We start from the raw sequence: 18988 nt of genomic DNA, 5'->3' as shown, positions 1-18988 counted from the left end.
TGAATGTATCTTGCTGAAAGTCCACAAATGACATTATGGTAAAATCTGAATTGCTAGGAATGTGATAATTATTGTTCTTATTTATTTACTAAATTTGTATAAGCATATTATGTGTCTCCGTTGATGATTTGCATTGGTTTCTAAATGTCATACCATACTTGATTGTTTTCATTCAGAATATTTTATCCCACTGTAGAGCTTGTGAAAAGATGATAATCCTTTATTAAGCTAGAGCAGGCTCGTCCAAACTGTGCCCCTGGGGCTCTAATGCCCGCGATCGCCTGAGGCCAGCACCCCGGGGCAAATTCGTATGTTGTTGCAGTGGCCGAGTCATGTCGCTTAGCTGACAGTGTGGACTGCCCGCCATGCCACTGTACGCGCGCTTCGTACGGAAGACAGACCGCCGCGCCAGCAGAGGTCAAAAGCATTTATACTACCCAAAGCCATCAGTCAACAGTCGTAAGGCTACAGTGGATCGAGATGGATGGTCAGCAGCAGCAGACAAAAATGGAGGAGCAGCACGTCCGCACTATTTAAACCCGAGTGAGAAGTTAATTTCTTTTGTACTGCTGTCCAAAATCATGCCAACTGTTTAATACGCCATTGAAATATCATGTATTTAAAAAAAGTACTCTATGAAATGGCACTTTAATACCTGTCACAAAGATCAGTTCGAAAATTTGCCATAAGAGGAACACCAGTCAAGGCTTGAAGAACGGAAAGAAAGTTTCAAGCAGCATTGCAGAGAAGGATGTATTTCCTATCGTATGACTCTTTATTATTTATAAGGATGATAAATAATACTATATTTTATAATCTGATGTGCCATTTAGCAATGTGCCAGTTATCGAATATCAGATTGTCAGCGACAAGGAAAACTTCTTTTTGGTTAATTTTATATATTTGGGTTGCATTAAATCGCATCGCGTATTACCAGAAGAGTTTGAAAACAGATTTTTGGAGATAAGTGAGCTTCAGCTGGCCTTAGATATATTTGTTCGCCCGTTTTCCCTTCGGGCAGAGAACGTCTCACAAGTGTTTCAACTAGAGCTGATTGACCTATAGTATGATACCTGCCTGAAGGACCGCTTTCTTACGTATAAAATTTTGGATGTTTTTTACAGTTGTTTTCCATGAGAGAAGTATTGCACATTGCACGCAGTCAAAGTTCTCTCAATGTTTGGTTCCACATATATTTGGGAGCACTTTTTCTCCCTTTTAAAGCTTGTTAAAACTAAGAATCGTTCACTACTTAGTGATTAAAATTTGACTAATTCTTGGAGGTTAGCAATCTCCCGGAATACTGTACCAAACCTGGACAAAGTCTTTTCCTCGCAAAAGAAAAATGTGTAAAATGTTAATGGTCTTCTTTAACAATGTTGACTGTAAGGATTAAAGGTCTTTATAACCTTAATTCTATTTTTAATAAGTTTTCAAATTTGGTCAGTTAAAATTATTGTGCACAAAACAGCAAACAAGGGATGCAATGTCTAAACTCTGAAAAGGGATACAAAAATCTGCAGCACAAAGTAGCCCTACAACAAAAAATATTTACTTGTAATTACTAACAGTAAGAATGAGACTCTATATCCCTTACCCAAAATTATCTCTAAAATAAAATATTTATGACACTAGTTCTTATAAGAAATTGATTTATCTTTCAGAAGATGCCTACTGTACACATGACGAGTGTGCATGTGCGGTTCTAATAGAATCAACCAGAGGATCAGAAAACTATTAAGTTGTTCTTCAGTTCTTATTTTGGATATTGTTTTCTGAAGCTTTGCATAGTAATTCTGCCACACAAACAGTAATTGTTACCTTCCTCCGTTTTTGTGTTTACATTGGATGTGACTTCGGCACAGTCCAGCGCAGAGCAGTGCTGTGCGGTCTCACTCGCTCCGTGGCTGTCTCTCTCGCTCCTATACCGACGCTAACGACACGTGGTCACATACAGGGCGCTGAACTACACTGCCTTGTGCCCGCGGGGTGCGGCTGAGCCCACCGAGCGCAATTCTTGGATGAGCCTGAGCTAGAGCATGAACACACACACACACACACACACACACACACACACAAAAAAAAGCACGCGCTCTCCACCATGCCAGCTGGATACAATGCTGGGATTGCATTGTTGTCAGGTGGGGTGGAAGGAGAGAGAAGCGGTAGGCGAGAAAAGGGGTTGAGGTTGGGTGGCTAGTGACTTGGAGGGAGGCAGCAAGTTTGCAGGCTAGAAATGTGGAAGGGAGGGGTAGCAGGCAGGCAGCCTAGGCATGTGACGAAGGGTAGAGTCTGCACAGGATACGATGCCTGATGCACAGTGACCAGTTTTTATCCAAAGCACTGGACAAGTTCATTCGTTTGTTTGAAGAGGCCAATAGTGTTTGCTCCCTTTCGGCCGGTTGTCAATGTTAGAATCGAGACACACAAGACGCAATCTTTCTTAAAGGATTTAACAGAATGTGTTTGGTAAAAAAAAAAATCATTTTTGCATTACTTGTAGCTTTATATGTCAGGTTCATGATGATGTGCCCATCATTTTGTTAATGGTCATAATTATTATGATATTTTCATGAGAATAACATACTGCATGAAATTCAAAAAAGTTGGAAATGAAAAATAGGGGTTGCTATGATTTTGTATGTGGTGCACATTACATGATACGTTGCTGCATGTGAACTTTAACTAACATATTGAATTTTTCTATAGATTTGAGTGGAGGTCTTGGCCTGTCTCGAGAAAATTTATCTGATATAGGACACTCATTTGCAATTGCGCCACACCAGTGATAAAATCAGAGTGAAATATCTACAGCATTCCTCATATTAGATAAATGATTTGAGATTAAAAAGAGATTTTCGCAATTGGTAGCATACAAAGAGAAGACTATTTTGCCATATGTTTATTATGCAAAACTTCATTATCTACCATGTTATTCCACTAACTACAGACTTTTTTAATGGAAGGATTTAGTTGGTGAAATGATAAATGCTATGGGTTCAGGAACAATATAATTGAAGACATTAGACATTTATTTTGTACTGAGGATGTGCTTTTTCATAAGCTACTCACTGTACTTTGCCTCAGTTCCTCACGTAATAAGCTTAATAAACCAGTGTTTCAGAATTCTGTCACAGTTGTGTCTACACAGGAGGTTAGTGAGGTGACTTGCTAACTCCACTGTGTTTTGGCAAAAGAAGCAAATTTTAATATGGCAACTAGAGAAATGTGTAGGTTTTACTCAAAATTCACGGCTCATCACACAACTCTGAAAGTTACAAATGGTTAACAAGCCAAGGGAAAAGAAATCCCTGTATTTTCAGCGGAATTCTTTTTAGATACTACTCGAAGCAGAAGTAACAGATCATTTTGAATAGTAACCATGTAAATGTGGGTGTGGAGGGGCTCCACTTAATATTTACGAAAAATGTGAGCGTAGGGTTCAGTTTGGAATGATACTTCCACCCAGCATTTCCCCTACAGTGTCTGCCCGTAACCCCCACCACTACCGCTCTCCCCATGTGAGCTCTACCAGCTGCACATCTAATGGTCAGGGTATTCTGCATGGACTCAACCAGAGCAGGTGGGGTGTAAAGCTTTATGAAGGTGGTGTGGAGACAGAGATTGGGAGGGGTAGACAGGACAGAGGAAGGCGGAACTGTTGGTGGAGGGTGTGGGGACAGTGCGTTAACAGAGATTGATGCCAAGAGGGTTCCAGGAGTGAAGAATATGTTGAAATGGTAATTCCTATCTGCGTAGCTCAGCAAAGCTCATGGTGGAGGGAACGAATCAGGTGGCCCAGGTTGGGAAGCAGCCACTGAATTTGAGCATGTTGTGCTCTGTTGCATTCTGTGCCACTGAGTGGTCAACTTTGTTATTGGCTGGCATTCTTTCTGGTCGACAGTTGGTTGTTATACTGATATAAAAAGTTGCGCAGTGATTGCAGCGAAGTTGATATATGACATGAATGCTTTCACGGGTGGCCCACATCTGATGGGATAATACAAGCCTGTGACAGGACTGGAAAGTGCTGGATGGGTGTATTGGATAGGTCTTGAACTTAGGTCTTCCTCAGGGATATTATGCCTGTGTCAGTCCCACTCCCAACACCAGACCACAGGGTTTATATCCCTCTGGAAGACCCAAATGTAAAACCTGTTCAATCCACCCACCCAGTATTTCCTACCCCAGTCCTGTCATAGGTTATCCTACACCATCGGAGGCAGGACCTCTGTGAAAGCAGTCAGGTCATATGGAGAATTCTGCTGCAATCACTGCACACAGCTTTTTGTGTCAGTGTAACAATTGACCAGCTGCCCACCCGAAAAAATGGCCACCATGAAACTGCAACCAAAAATAAAGTTGACCACTCAGTGGCACAACATGCAACAGAGTACAACACTCTTGATGCCAGTGGCTGCTTCACAAACAGGACCATCTCGATCCTTCCATCTACTGCCAGCTTTTCTGAGCTCTGCACTTAAGAGTTGCCGTTCCAACACATCCTTCACTTCCTTGACCGTCCTGGCCTCAGTGTTAATTAGCCCACTGTCTTCACACCCTCCATCCAACAATTTCCCCCTCATCTTTCTGTCACCCTATCTTGATCCACATCTCCATATCACCTTCACTGTGCACCACACCCCACCAGCTCCAGTAGCTGTTCATCATATGTGTAGCCCATGCACCTGCCACTCCTCACTCCCACATTCCTAATGAGCAAACCTGTTTCTGCTAGCTGCCCAACTCTATCCCTGTACTCATCAGTCGGCAGGTGATGGTTCAAGTGGCCACTGTAGCAAGTAGATATCTACTAATACCATTATTGCTGGGCCCTGTTTTGAACACACAAGATAGATTTTTCCTACACGTTGGTCAGGGGCCTGAAGATAGTAAAACGCTGAAAGTGGTTGCCACATAAAATAAGATTGAAAATTGATGGCTGAAAGGTATTTAATTTGTCATCCTCAAACACAGAACTCATCTGATGATGCGACCTCACTAGACCTGACCAAGAAGGATATTGTATTCCATGGAAAACCATTGAGTTTAGAGACATGAATTTCTTGTTTCATACATCTGAATGAATAAATGAAGCTTATCATCACAAGGTGTTTCAGGCATTAGCTTACTGGAGATTTTTTAAAATGTGATACGAGAGCCGTGTGTGTGTGTGGGGGGGGGGGGGGGGGGGCGCGCGCGGTGCGCACTACTTTGAAACAGTGCATACGGTCTATAAAGCAAATGTACCAATATTGGACCTCTCCTGTAATAAGTAATTCCTTGCTACTAAGTTGTTATTACAAGCCATATTTTTATTATTTTTAGCACTTTGTATATGTAAAAAATGTTTGCTTCATATCGTACTTGCCATCCTGCATAAGGTAGTTTGTATCTTTTGGTGACTAATACTGTAGTCTAGTGCTCTGTTGTTGTTGTTGTTGTTGTTGTTGTTGTTTTTTATGCGTAATGTGCATTCCTAGCCATACTGTACTGAAGACGTTTAACTTGATTCTCTGTATTTAAATACTCTATTGTGACTGATCGGCTGTTTATTAGTTCATTATAGTCCATTGCCATATTAAGGCAAAATCAACTGCCATTTGCAGTTGTTGTTTGGGAAATTCTGACTTGCACAAACAAACATACTGAAAATGTGTTGGATATTATGGTCAATATGTAAAAGATAAGTTTTCAAAATATTTAGATTACAAAATTGTTAAGGCTTTCGTGGCCACTTGTTGACAAACTGCGTATTGGCTTCTGTCTCGGGTTCTTCGGCCAATGTTCACCTAATGATTTTTCTGATGTTTCGCCAGCACGAGTGGCTGGCATTGTCAAAGCTTCACGCTCCATTGCCGATGGTGAACTGGAGCCGAGCTCGCGGCCGCAGACTATATGTACCTGGCGCGCCAACGTCCGAGGGCTTCTCCGCGGTCATTTCCGGTGCGGTTCTCCTCTTGCTACCTGCGACGGTCGTTCGCTGCAGTACGGGAAGCCAGGATCCGTTTACCTTAAGGCTTTCCTCTTTCTTGTTGAAACTGTTTGCGTGTTTTTGTATTTCTACAGCTTCTCTAAACAAGCGCGCGTGATAGTGCTTCTCTACAGCCAGAACACGGAAGTTCATGACTACCATCCAGTTATCAGTGAGGATGAATGGACATAGGCAGAGGGTGAATACAGGCAATATACAATATCGTGTTGCAGAGCATGCTACACAACATGACAGCCATGACCTCGGTGTCTGTTTCACCACATGCGCCATCTGCATTGTTCCCCCCGACACCAGTTTCTCAGAACTGTCTGCTGCAGGTGGGAGCTAGCACTACAACATATCCTTGGTTGCACCACCCACCTGGCCTTAATTTACATTAATTCTTTCCATCTCATCATTTATTCACAGAACTACTCTTTCCTTCACTCCATTTTAGTTTTTTACATCTTTCACTTACTGACTTGTCTATTTTTTGCCGTCACCTCTCCCTTGTCGGTTACAAATAATGCGCTTAGCTTTTCATTCTTATTAACTGGTGCAAGATGTTTGAGTATTAGTCTCTGTCTTGCATATTACCCTGTCTTCCACCTTTAAGCTCTTAGATTTTCAAATCCCATCCAGTGCAGTCCCCAACAATCAGTCTTTCCTTCTCGTCCTGTCCGGTAAGTCTCTCATGACCGGGGGTTCTGGGTGACTTTTCTGAACTGTATCCCTGACAGAAGAAGGAGCCAGAGGAGCCACTGGCTCCAAAAGCTTGTAAAAGTTAAATTCTTTTGTGTGTGTGTTCCCTTGCTGCTGCTTGATGAGTACATTTTTTATCTATCCATTTACGTTACACTACTTTTTGTGTAATTTTGTTGTTTAACTTCAGTGACATGTCATACCTTCCTACTCATCATGCTGGAAGTAATTGTGAAATATTTTGTTGATGAATTGACAGTGGAGGGCCTAGGAAATAGTTAATGGAACTGCAAAAGAATGTAGCATTCAGATATGTATAAGTGTAAAGTTGTAAAAAATTGTTGTAGCTCTACTAGAGCTATGTAGATTCTTTAGGAAGATCAGTGGCATCTGTTGTTAAAGACTTTCAGATTCTTAGTGTGGGAACAGTGTGACAGGTGATTGGTCATTATATAACACTTGAAGTAATGATATAAATATAGTAGGAAAGTCATTCATTGATTATAAATAATTGAAGGAGTAAAGGTAAGAACTCACTAAGTAATTGAGGCACTGGGTTGATGGCACATTAACAAGACTCAGATCATTGCTAGCTTCACTTCCTCTCTCTCTAACTCTCTCTCTCTCCCCTCTCTCCCCCCTCTCTCCCTCCCCCCTCTCTCCCTCCCCCCTCCCTCCCTCCCCCCTCTCTCCCTCCCCCCCTCTCTCCCTCCCCCCCTCTCTCCCTCCCCCCCTCTCTCCCTCCCCCCTCTCTCCCTCCCCCCCTCTCTCCCTCCCCCCCTCTCTCCCTCCCCCTCTGCCTCTCCTGGCACGTAGTGCCAATCACTGCAGCTCAAATGGGATGGTGAGGTGGTCATGTTAGGTGGAGTGTGTGAGTGGAGGAAGGAGGTCGATGATGCGAGGGAGGGCTGGAGAAGGGTGGCTGACAGCTGGGAAGGAGAGTCGGCAGCTCATTGTGACTCTGGGCAGAGGCAGTTGTGTGTAATGCACAGTGAAATGAAGAAGTGGATTGGAAAGGGGAGGGGAGGAGAGAGTAGAGAGGAGGGTGTGAGCGTAGGATGAGTAAAGTTAGTTTCATGGGACGGAGGTAAGTGTGGGACATAGGCTATTGAAGATTGAGACCAGGGGGATTATGGAGTCGAAGGACATGTTGCAAACGTAGTTTCCTTCTAAATAAAGCAGGTGTTGGAGAATAGGATCCAAATGGAACAGACTGTGAAGCAGGTGTACAAGTGGAGAATGGTCTGCTGGGTAGCGTGTTCCACCAATGGGTGGTCAGCTCTGTACTAAGCGACAATTTAGCTGATGCTGAGCATGCTCACATAATATGCTGTGCCAAAATTTCACTGAAGCTGATATGACATGACTGTCTTCATTGATGAGGTAGGGTAGTACAGTCTGTGATAACACTGAAGTAGGGTGTGCTGAGTGGCTGTATTGGACAGATCTTGCACTTGGGCCTTCCACAGTTGTATGACCTGTGTGGCAAGGAGTTGGGACTAGGTGTTGCATAAAGATGGACTAGGAACATGAAGTGGTGATACAGATCATAAACATAATGCTGGGCAATCTTTGATGTGAAAACCACCAGACACAAATCTACGGCTGATGTAAAGTGAACTTCCCTCAGTGGGGACACTCCAACAATATTCATAAGTTTCAGTTCAGATTGTTTGATGCACAAATTGGCAAGTCAAGGTTTATCACTGCAGCAAAAACAAACAAGTTGAAAATGGAGTTGACAAAATAGTCACTTCAAAATATTGCAATGAATTAGTTGTTGGATCTGTACTTTGAATATGAATCACTGTCCAGTGGGTAGTCTATTAGTAAAGACATCCAATGAAAAAGTTAAGTCTGTTCAACAAAGCATTGCCTTCTTTGGTGTATAATGAGACATCTTAATTACACTGGTGAAAACTAAAGTCTGTCTTAAAGTGCACTTGTAATCTTAAAGTACACATGGCAGCCTGAGACAAGTCTGCCTGTCAGTTTGGCCAAAATTAAACACCGATGATATACCACACTTCCAGCAAAATCGTGCCCTGGTGGAGTGGGCTGAGGAGTGGACAATGCAATGTCAGCCAGTGATCAAGTGTATGGTTGGCAAGCATCAGGAAGCTGACTCGAAGCTGCTTGTGGAGATGCAATCGTGGCCCTAATACACTGTCAGCAGATGCATACAGGGATCCAATTGAAGCTCAATGTGTTTGTGGAAGTATAATGTAGAGTGGCATGAAGCCTCGTCACGTGACCTCTGTGCCGAAGGGACCATCTGGCACAGCCACTGGCCTGCTGCAGGGGTCAAGTGGTAGGCCATCCACCCTGCTGTTTCAGCGATGTAATGTCAGCGCATAGTCATGACACACCATGAAGTCTCTCTGTTGTGATGATATGTAGAGCCAAGATGTTGTCAAAATGTACAAACAGAAACTTCTTTGACCATAGTATTTTGTAGCTTACTAACTGATAACCCGTTATTTGCCTACTCCCCTCCCCTGCATTTCCATTCCTTTACTGCCAGGCAGGATGAAATGTCATGAAATTGTCAGCTGTTGACCAGCATAGTAATAATCAAATATAAAATTTTATATTTGGTTAATTTCTTACAATCACTTTCTCATATTCTGACAATGTCATATCTGTTCAATAAAGTAACTGTAAAATTTTATTTTATTATGACACTTATACAAACTAAACGATTTGGTAACAAAATATTCAATAGAAAGAGTACATTTATGAATTTGGCTCATCAATGAAGTTCTTGATGTGCTGAAAAGCGTGCCATTTTGTTGGAAGTCTGTAGGAAATTGATTATGTCCATAATTTTTGCTGAGTATATAATTAGATGGCACATGCTTGCATGTGGGGCAGACAAATATTAAATGCCTGTTTGCATTTCCTGCTGGACAATTTACAGAAATATTTTTTAAGAATGGTAGGCACTTTGTCCACAGGGACATGGTTTTTTTAACATGCTAAATTAAAATCATTTCACAGTACATTCTTATCCTTGAAAATCTACAATGAGAGTTGAAGGAATTGTTTTATGTCTATTTTATTGTTACAGTGCATGAAAATGTTATGAATCTCATATCCTAACAGTTTTGCACATTGGTTGTTCGGGAGTTAAAAAGTCTTACTAGATTTTCACAAACAAGCATGGAAGGTCATAAAAAAGCTGTGAACAATTGATGGATGTAGTAAAACCTTAGAGTTTATATGCATAGAGAGACATACTGTTAAGAATTTTTAAAAGAAGATCGATTTGAATTTCAAAACATTTGCTTCTTTATAGGCAATGAACATTACACAAAAATCCAGGAGCTAACAGTAGTAGAGGTACAAGAGGCAGTTAAACAATTGAAAAATAGCAAAGCACAAGGACCCGGAGCTGTCTGTATAGAGTTTTTGAAGGCTGAACAGAACATATTATTTGAACAATATTGCAAAGCTATTTTATCTCTGCCTTAGTATAGGGGAACACCTGCCAAAATTGAAGACGTGTTCATCACAAACATATTAAGGGAAGCAAGGATGATTGCACAAATTATAAAGGCATCACAGTTCTCAATTCTATATCAAATTATGTAGTAAGATACTTAAAAGTAGAAATGAGTAAGTATAAGAACTGAGTGGCTTCTGGGCAGGCAGGTTTCCTATCTGCAGCATTGGACATGTGCCTGGCAAGCGGAGTAAAGGCAAGAACTCACTAAATAATTGAGGCACCAGGTTGATGACACATTAACAAGACTCACAACATTGCTAGCTTCACTTTCTCTCCCTCCCTCCCTCCCTCCCTCCCTCCCTCCCTCCCTCCCCCCCCCTCTCCCTCCCTCTGTCAACTTAGACACACATGTGGTTTAAATAGCCTGTGGCAGTGTACCACATTCTTGGATGTGGGAAGCAATGAAAACAACATAAATAAATGTCAGGTACAAGCCATTAGAAAGTGGTATTTAGGTAATAAACTGTTGTCGAAGCAGGGAAGCTACTATCACAGAAATTTAGCAAAGGACTGAGACAAGAATACCGCTTAATGCCTACCCTCTGTAGAGTGTTTTTGAAAAAAAAAAGCACTGAAAAATTGATTAGGGAAGTACAAAAATGTGGGAATTTAAACAGGTGATGACAATCAGATCATTTTCGATGAGGAGGGGGGAGGATGTATATCACATATGTTAAGAAAGTTTAAGGGAGAATATGAGCAGTGAAGTATGAAAATAAGCTTTACAAAGACTGAATAGTTTTGTTGTTGGAAGTATAGGAAGAGATCTTTTTATGGGTGATGGATCTGTAGCAAAGGTAATTGATCACATAAACATTTTGGACAAGGGTGGTTGCCATGAGGAAATGACGCACAGAACAGGAAAGGGAATGGTAGCAGTTGTGCAGCTACACTCCATTATTTGGAATATAAAACGTCAAAAATTTGAAAAGGAGGGTATACAAAACTATAGCTGAGAGCATTGCTTTGTGTGGTGCTGAACTGTGGGGTCAACGAGAAGAAGTTAAAGGCAATGTAAATGGATTTTGTAGGTGAGGTGAAGTTGTTGTTGTTGTTGTTGTTGTTGTTGTCTTCAGTCCTGAGACTGGTTTGATGCTCTCCATGCTACTCTATCCTGTGCAAGCTTCTTCATCTCCCAGTACCTACTGCAACCTACATCCTTCTGAATCTGCTTAGTGTATTCATCTCTTGGTCTCCCTCTACGATTTTTACCCTCCACGCTGCCCTCCAATGCTAAATTTATGATCCCTTGATGCCTCAAAACATGTCCTACCAACCGATCCCTTCTTCTAGTCAAGTTGTGCCACAAACTTCTCTTCTCCCCAATCCTATTCAATACCTCCTCATTAGTTACGTGATCTACCCACCTTATCTTCAGCGTTCTTCTGTAGCACCACATTTCGAAAGCTTCTATTCTCTTCTTGTCCAAACTGGTTATCGTCCATGTTTCACTTCCATACATGGCTACACTCCATACAAATACTTTCAGAAAAGACTTCCTGACACTTAAATCTATACTCGATGTTAACAAATTTCTCTTCTTCAGAAACGATTTCCTTGCCATTGCCAGTCTACATTTTATATCCTCTCTACTTTGACCATCATCAGTTATTTTGCTCCCTAAATAGCAAAACTCCTTTACTACTTTAAGTGTCTCATTTCCTAATCTAATCCCCTCAGCATCACCCGATTTAATCTGACTACATTCCATTATCCTCGTTTTGCTTTTGTTGATGTTCATCTTATATCCTCCTATCAAGACACTGTCCATTCCGTTCAACTGCTCTTCCAAGTCCTTTGCTGTCTCTGACAGAATTACAATGTCATCGGCGAACCTCAAAGTTTTTATTTCTTCTCCATGGATTTTAATACCGACTCCGAATTTTTCTTTTGTTTCCTTTACTGCTTGCTCAATATACAGATTGAATAACATCGGGGAGCTGCTACAACCCTGTCTTATTCCCTTCCCAACCACTGCTTCCCTTTCATACCCCTCGACTCTTATAACTGCCATCTGGTTTCTGTACAAATTGTAAATAGCCTTTCGCTCCCTGTATTTTACCCCTGCCAGCTTCAGAATTTGAAAGAGAGTATTCCAGTTAACGTTGCCAAAAGCTTTCTCTAAGTCTACAAATGCTAGAAACGTAGGTTTGCCTTTTCTTAATCTTTCTTCTAAGATAAGTCGTAAGGTTAGTATTGCCTCACGTTTTCCAACATTTCTACGGAATCCAAACTGATCTTCCCCGATGTCCACTTCTACCAGTTTTTCCATTCGTCTGTAAAGAATTCGCGTTAGTATTTTGCCGCTGTGACTTATTAAACTGATAGTTCGGTAATTTTCACATCTGTCAACACCTGCTTTCTTTGGGATTGGAATTATTATATTCTTCTTGAAGTCTGTGGGTATTTCGCCTGTCTCATACATCTTGCTCACCAGATGGTAGAGTTTTGTCATGACTGGCTCTCCCAAGGCCATCAGTAGTTCTAATGGAATGTTGTCTACTCCCGGGGCCTTGTTTCGACTCAGGTCTTTCAGTGCTCTGTCAAACTCTTCACGCAGTATCTTATCTCCCATTTCATCTTCATCTACATCCTCTTCCATTTCCATAATATTGTCCTCAAGTACATCGCCCTTGTATAAACCCTCTATATACTCCTTCCATCTTTCTGCCTTCCCTTCTTTGCTTAGAACTGGGTTGCCATCTGAGCTCTTGACATTCATACAAGTGGTTCTCTTCTCTCCAAAGGTCTCTTTAATTTTCCTGTAGGCAGTATCTATCTTACCCCTAGTGAGACAAGCCTCTACATCCTTACATTTTTCCTCTAGCCATCCCTGCTTAGCCATTTTGCACTTCATGTCGATCTCATATTTGAGACGTTTGTATTCCTTTTTGCCTGTTTCATTTACTGCATTTTTATATTTTCTCCTTTCATCAATTAAATTCAATATTTCTTCTGTTACCCAAGGATTTCTATTAGCCCTCGTCTTTTTACCTACTTGATCCTCTGCTGCCTTCACTACTTCATCCCTCAGAGCTACCCATTCTTCTTCTACTGTATTTCTTTCCCCCATTCCTGTCAATTGTTCCCCTATGCTCTCCCTGAAAGTCTCTACAACCTCTGGTTCTTTCAGTTTATCTAGGTCCCATCTCCTTAAATCCCCACCTTTTTGCAGTTTCTTCAGTTTCAATCTGCAGTTCATAACCAATAGATTGTGGTCAGAATCCACATCTGCCCCTGGAAATGTCTTACAATTTAAAACCTGGTTCCTAAATCTCTGTCTTACCATTATATAATCTATCTGATACCTTTTAGTATCTCCAGGATTCTTCCAGGTATACAATCTTCTTTTATGATTCTTGAACCAAGTGTTAGCTATGATTAAGTTATGCTCTGTGCAAAATTCTACAAGGCGGCTTCCTCTTTCATTTCTTCTCCCCAATCCATAGTCACCTACTATGTTTCCTTCTCTCCCTTTTCCTACTGACGAATTCCAGTCACCCATGACTATTAAATTTTCGTCTCCCTTCACTACCTGAATAATTTCTTTTATCTCGTCATACATTTCATCTATTTCTTCATCATCTGCAGAGCTAGTTGGCATATAAACTTGTACTACTGTAGTAGGCATGGGCTTTGTGTCTATCTTGGCCACAATATGCTGTTTGTATTAGCTAACCCGCACTCCTATTTTTTTTTATTCATTGTTAAACCTACTCCTGCATTACCCCTATTTGATTTTGTATTTATAACCCTGTAATCACCTGACCAAAAGTCTTGTTCCTCCTGCCACCGAACTTCACTAATTCCCACTATATCTAACTTTAACCTATCCATTTCCCTTTTCAAATTTTCTAACCTACCTGCCCGATTAAGGGATCTGACATTCCACGCTCCGATCCGTAGAATGCCAGTTTTCTTTCTCCTGTCGACGTCCTCTTGAGTAGTCCCCGCCCGGAGATCCGAATGGGGGACTATTTTACCTCCGGAATATTTTACCCAAGAGGACGCCATCATCATTTAATCATACAGTAAAGCTGCATGTCCTCGGGAAAAATTACGGCTGTAGTTTCCCCTTGCTTTCAGCCGTTCGCAGTACCAGCACAGCAAGGCCATTTTGGTTAATGTTACAAGGCCAGATCAGTCAATCATCCAGACTGTTGCCCCTGCAACTACTGAAAAGGCTGCTGCCCCTCTTCAGGAACCACATGTTTGTCTGGCCTCTCAACAGATACCCCTCCGTTGTGGTTGCAGCTACGGTACGGCCATCTGTATCGCTGAGGCACGCAAGCCTCCCCACCAACGGCAAGGTCCATGGTTCATGGGGGGGTGAGGTGAAGTAACAAATAAGAAATGAAGTGCTACGAGAACACATGGGAGCTACCGAGGACAATGCAGAGACAGTCGAAAACAAGAGCCTCTTGTATGGATAGAGTAGAGAGAAAAAAAAAAAAGGAGAACTGTGCTACATTGGAAAGATGGAGTGAGATGTGTGATGCGGGACAGAGCCATGCAAGAAGAGGACTGGCAAAATAGGAGGAGCTGAAAACTTTGATGCGAGATATGCTCCATGAAGTAGAAAACTCACACAAAGGAAGAAAGGATGATTTTCACATACTACTACAAGTATCGAGACATACTGGAAGTCATTTTCAATTTTATTGCTTCAAAACACTTTTTACACTGCAACAAATTGAGAGAGACCAAAAATTCAGTCGGTGAACAAATTCAGTCTGTATCACAGAACCCTTTTATATGCATCAGAGCATTGTTCCATGGCTGGTTCAGTCAGTGGATCACACACAATTCTATCACTCAACAAAGAGCAATAATATTTGTGGTATTCCTTCAAATCATCTGTTTCTCTCACCTTGTCAGCAGGTGTTAAGTTTTGCTGTTGCTATTGGAAGATGCCTTGGGAACTGTAAGATGTGCTAAAGGTCGTCCCTTTCTTTTCAAGGCTACTCGATTTAATTTTGATTTAGCGTACATTGAAAGAGGTTTGTTTTTTTCATGATGGTGTTTGCTAACATTGTGCACTGAAATTTTGTAGATATCCTCCTCGACTCTGTAAAAATTCAGGAAAATGTTGTGCAGCACAATTCAGACTCTGAATGAACAAGGATTCCTCATGCAACTTAAAGAGATTTTATTGACTGTGTTACATTGGCACATAGTCTACAACTCGGAATGAATAGTCATACTACCCATTTCTGAGCTGTTTTGGAAGGGGGGGGGGGGGGGGGGGAAAGTGTGATAAATAGACTGTAAGTTAGGATGGTTCTCGCGCGCGCACGTGTTTGTGTGTCTATCGACCTGCCAGCACTTTTGTTTGGTAAGTCTCATCATATATATATATATATATATATATATATATATATATATATATATATATATATATATATATATAAAAAGAAAGAAAGATGATGAGACTTACCAAACAAAAGCGCTGGCAGGTCGATAGACACACAAACAAACAAACACAAATATACACACAAAATTCAAGCTTTCGCAACAAACTGTTGCCTCATCAGGAAAGAGGGAAAGACGAAAGGATGTGGGTTTTAAGGGAGAGGGTAAGGAGTCATTCCAATCCCGGGAGCGGAAAGACTTACCTTAGGGGGAAAAAAGGACAGGTATACACTCGCACACACACACATATCCATCCACACATACAGACACAAGTCTTTAAATATGTCTGCTTGTGTCTGTATGTGTGGATGGATATGTGTGTGTGTGCGCGAGTGTATACCTGTCCTTTTTTCCCCCTAAGGTAAGTCTTTCCGCTCCCGGGATTGGAATGACTCCTTACCCTCTCCCTGAAAACCCACATCCTTTCGTCTTTCCCTCTCCTCCTCTCTTTCCTGATGAAGCAACCGTGGGTTGCGAAAGCTTGAATTGTGTGTGTTTATTTGTGTGTCTATCAACATACCAACGCTTTCGTTTGGTAAGTTACAAATAAACACACAGTTCTACTGCTGACTTGAATATTAATCTAGTGCTATCACACAATCGTAGACATATGAGACTATTACAATTGACTCTGTTTCACTTTCCTTCCCATTCCACAAGTAACAAGTGACATTTTGTTTTTGTACATTGTACAGTGTCAATTGTACACTGCCAGTTGGGTTGAATAGGCTGTAAGTTCTATGTGAACTGTTCAACACAGCCTGTAGATCAAAATTTACACTCTAAAGACTTTAGTCACCATGCGCTTGCATTTTACCTTCATTACATTTCTTTTGAGCAATATATCACCCCTGCAAATATTTCTCATGATGATCTTGCTCAGCAGCTTCCTTCCTGTCAGAAAATAAATCCGTAACATTTATGACTGATCTTTTCGAATCTAAGGATTCCAAAATTGTACTCACAGGATATTTGCCTGTATATTACAAGAGCTGTAGACTTGCAATTGCCCTCATCACAGTTAACCACATATTTGTATATTACTGAAATATTCAAGCTTGTATTAAAATAAAACTTGTCTACTGTAGTTGGTTCAGCATAAAGATAATTCAAGATGTGCTGCCTTATACAATCCTATTTACACTCTGGCACTATTTTCTGTGTGGTCAATGTCTGCCAAATTTGTCTTGCTCAATAAAATCACAACAACAATTTTAGAGAACATTTCTCAGTTCTCACCATAATTCGTATTCCATTTAATACAGATAATAAAGAATCTCAGCAAACCTGCCCTCCCCTCCTTTTTTTTCTCCTGCTCTGCTGTGAGGGAATAGAAATAATTGAAATGCTGTCGGCTATTTTTTTTATATTCATTATTGTTCAGCCTTTCGTCCTGTATGGATATAATTCCCAATAAACAAATATTGTTGGTCTAACTTTCTGTGGTGCTGAAAGCACTGAACATGTTGATTCATTTGTCTTATCAATTAAACCAAACAGCTTTGGGTATCTTAATTCTCTCCCTCTCTTACATCCCCTCCTTCACCACAACTGAAATGCAAACACATTCAGCCCTTTTATCTAATGTGACATACAAGCATATGGATGATCAGTAATGAAAGTTGGGTAATGTGGTTGACACCATGTGTGTATCAGAAGAAATAGTCTATATATCTAAAAACAAAGATGATGTGACTTACCGAACGAAAGTGCTGGCAGGTCGATAGACACACAAACAAACGCAAACATACACACGAAATAGTCTAGTAGATTTAGTCTAGTAGATTTCACATGAATTAATAAATGAGAAAATTTTTCTTATAATGGGTAACACATGTTGAATGCTGACAAAAAAAATATAGAAAAAATTTAGAATTTGCCAAGATATATTAATAATGTGTTAATAATATGTTAATAAATTCCTAAACCACCAGTAGTGGTGGTAGTGAACAATGCAATACATTCATAATGATGGCTGAGAGTTATGTCCATTATCATGCATCAATATTTTGCTAATAGTCAGGTATTATATTTTCTTTTACAATAAACATTCTGTTGCTTTGCAGACAACATTGAAGTTGTCTTTGCTGCAACTGTAATCACTTTTAGTAACTAGTGCCTACTATACTTAGTCTAACCTTGTCTTTGTGGCTCCTATGTGAGCAATACTTGGGGGGGTTTGTTCATTCCTAGATTTGTCAAAGTTGATTCTTGAAAATGCTTAGTGGATTTCATGGGGCAGTTTGCATTTATCTTCAGTTCAAGTTTTTCATCATCTCTTTGACAATAACTGTATTCTACAATAGATCATTTGAGCTTTTTGTAAGCAATCTCCTTTGTAGACTAATTGCACTTCCTTACTATTCTACCAGTGAACTGAAATCTGCTGCTTGTTTCATCTACAACTAAGTCTATGTGATTGCTCCACTTCATATCCCTGCATAGATAGATTCACCATAAACTGTCAATAGAAAATTATACATAAAAACTACCTGAGAAATGGTGCAGTGATAAGCCATTGGACACACATTTCAAAAATAGTCTTACATGTTTAGTTAGTTTCACTGTGAGTACCAGAGACTAACGTAAATGCTGAGATGGCTCCTTTGAAAAAAACATGACCAATTTCCTTCCCCAATTCGAGTTAGTGCTCCATCTCTGATGCCGTCAGAGAGATGTTAAACTCTAATCATCTTTAACTATGAAACTGCTTGATGGTCTTCTTGTGAGGAATGTTATATTACATAACCATATCTTCCAAGGAGTAAGCTAACTCCTCCCTACCATCATTACTTTACAATAACAAGATATACTGAGCAAATATTGGGGAAATGGGAAGTGCTATTGATGTGCAGTTTTCACAAAATGGATTGGTAGTCAGGGGCTCATATTGTTAGCCAATTAACAGTTTGCAATAATCCTTAGGGAGTGTATTTTTTGTCCAAACATACACTTTTTTAAATGAAGCAATGCCTAATGATATTAACATATTAAAACTAGGGTAGATTTGAATGTCAATGGTGGTCGTTGGAGGAGACTAGTGTGAGTCTTTTGTGAGATATCATAGTTTGAAAAGTTTCCACACCAACACCAGTCTGTGCCATTCAACCTGCATACTTGCTAGGTACGAAGTCATTATGTTTGCTGACAATGTACGTGTGTGTTCTTTAAGTGTATTGTGATTTGCTGGTCAGTTACTGTGTGACAGTCCAAGCAATAGGTTTTGAGTGGACAACAGGATTTATCAGTGCAGAAAAAAACCAACATGCTCATGGTGTATAGAGAGTGTAGGAAGAATGCAGTTCATTCTTGTATGGCATATGTAGCAAGACATCCCAACAGGTATCAACCACCTTGGCAATTATTTACCAACCTCATCAACAAGTTATGTG

Source organism: Schistocerca nitens, chromosome 1, assembly GCF_023898315.1.
Source record: "Schistocerca nitens isolate TAMUIC-IGC-003100 chromosome 1, iqSchNite1.1, whole genome shotgun sequence".
Classification (NCBI taxonomy): domain Eukaryota; kingdom Metazoa; phylum Arthropoda; class Insecta; order Orthoptera; family Acrididae; genus Schistocerca; species Schistocerca nitens.
The sequence above is the reverse complement of the archived record's forward strand: the minus strand, read 5'-3'. Positions refer to the sequence as shown.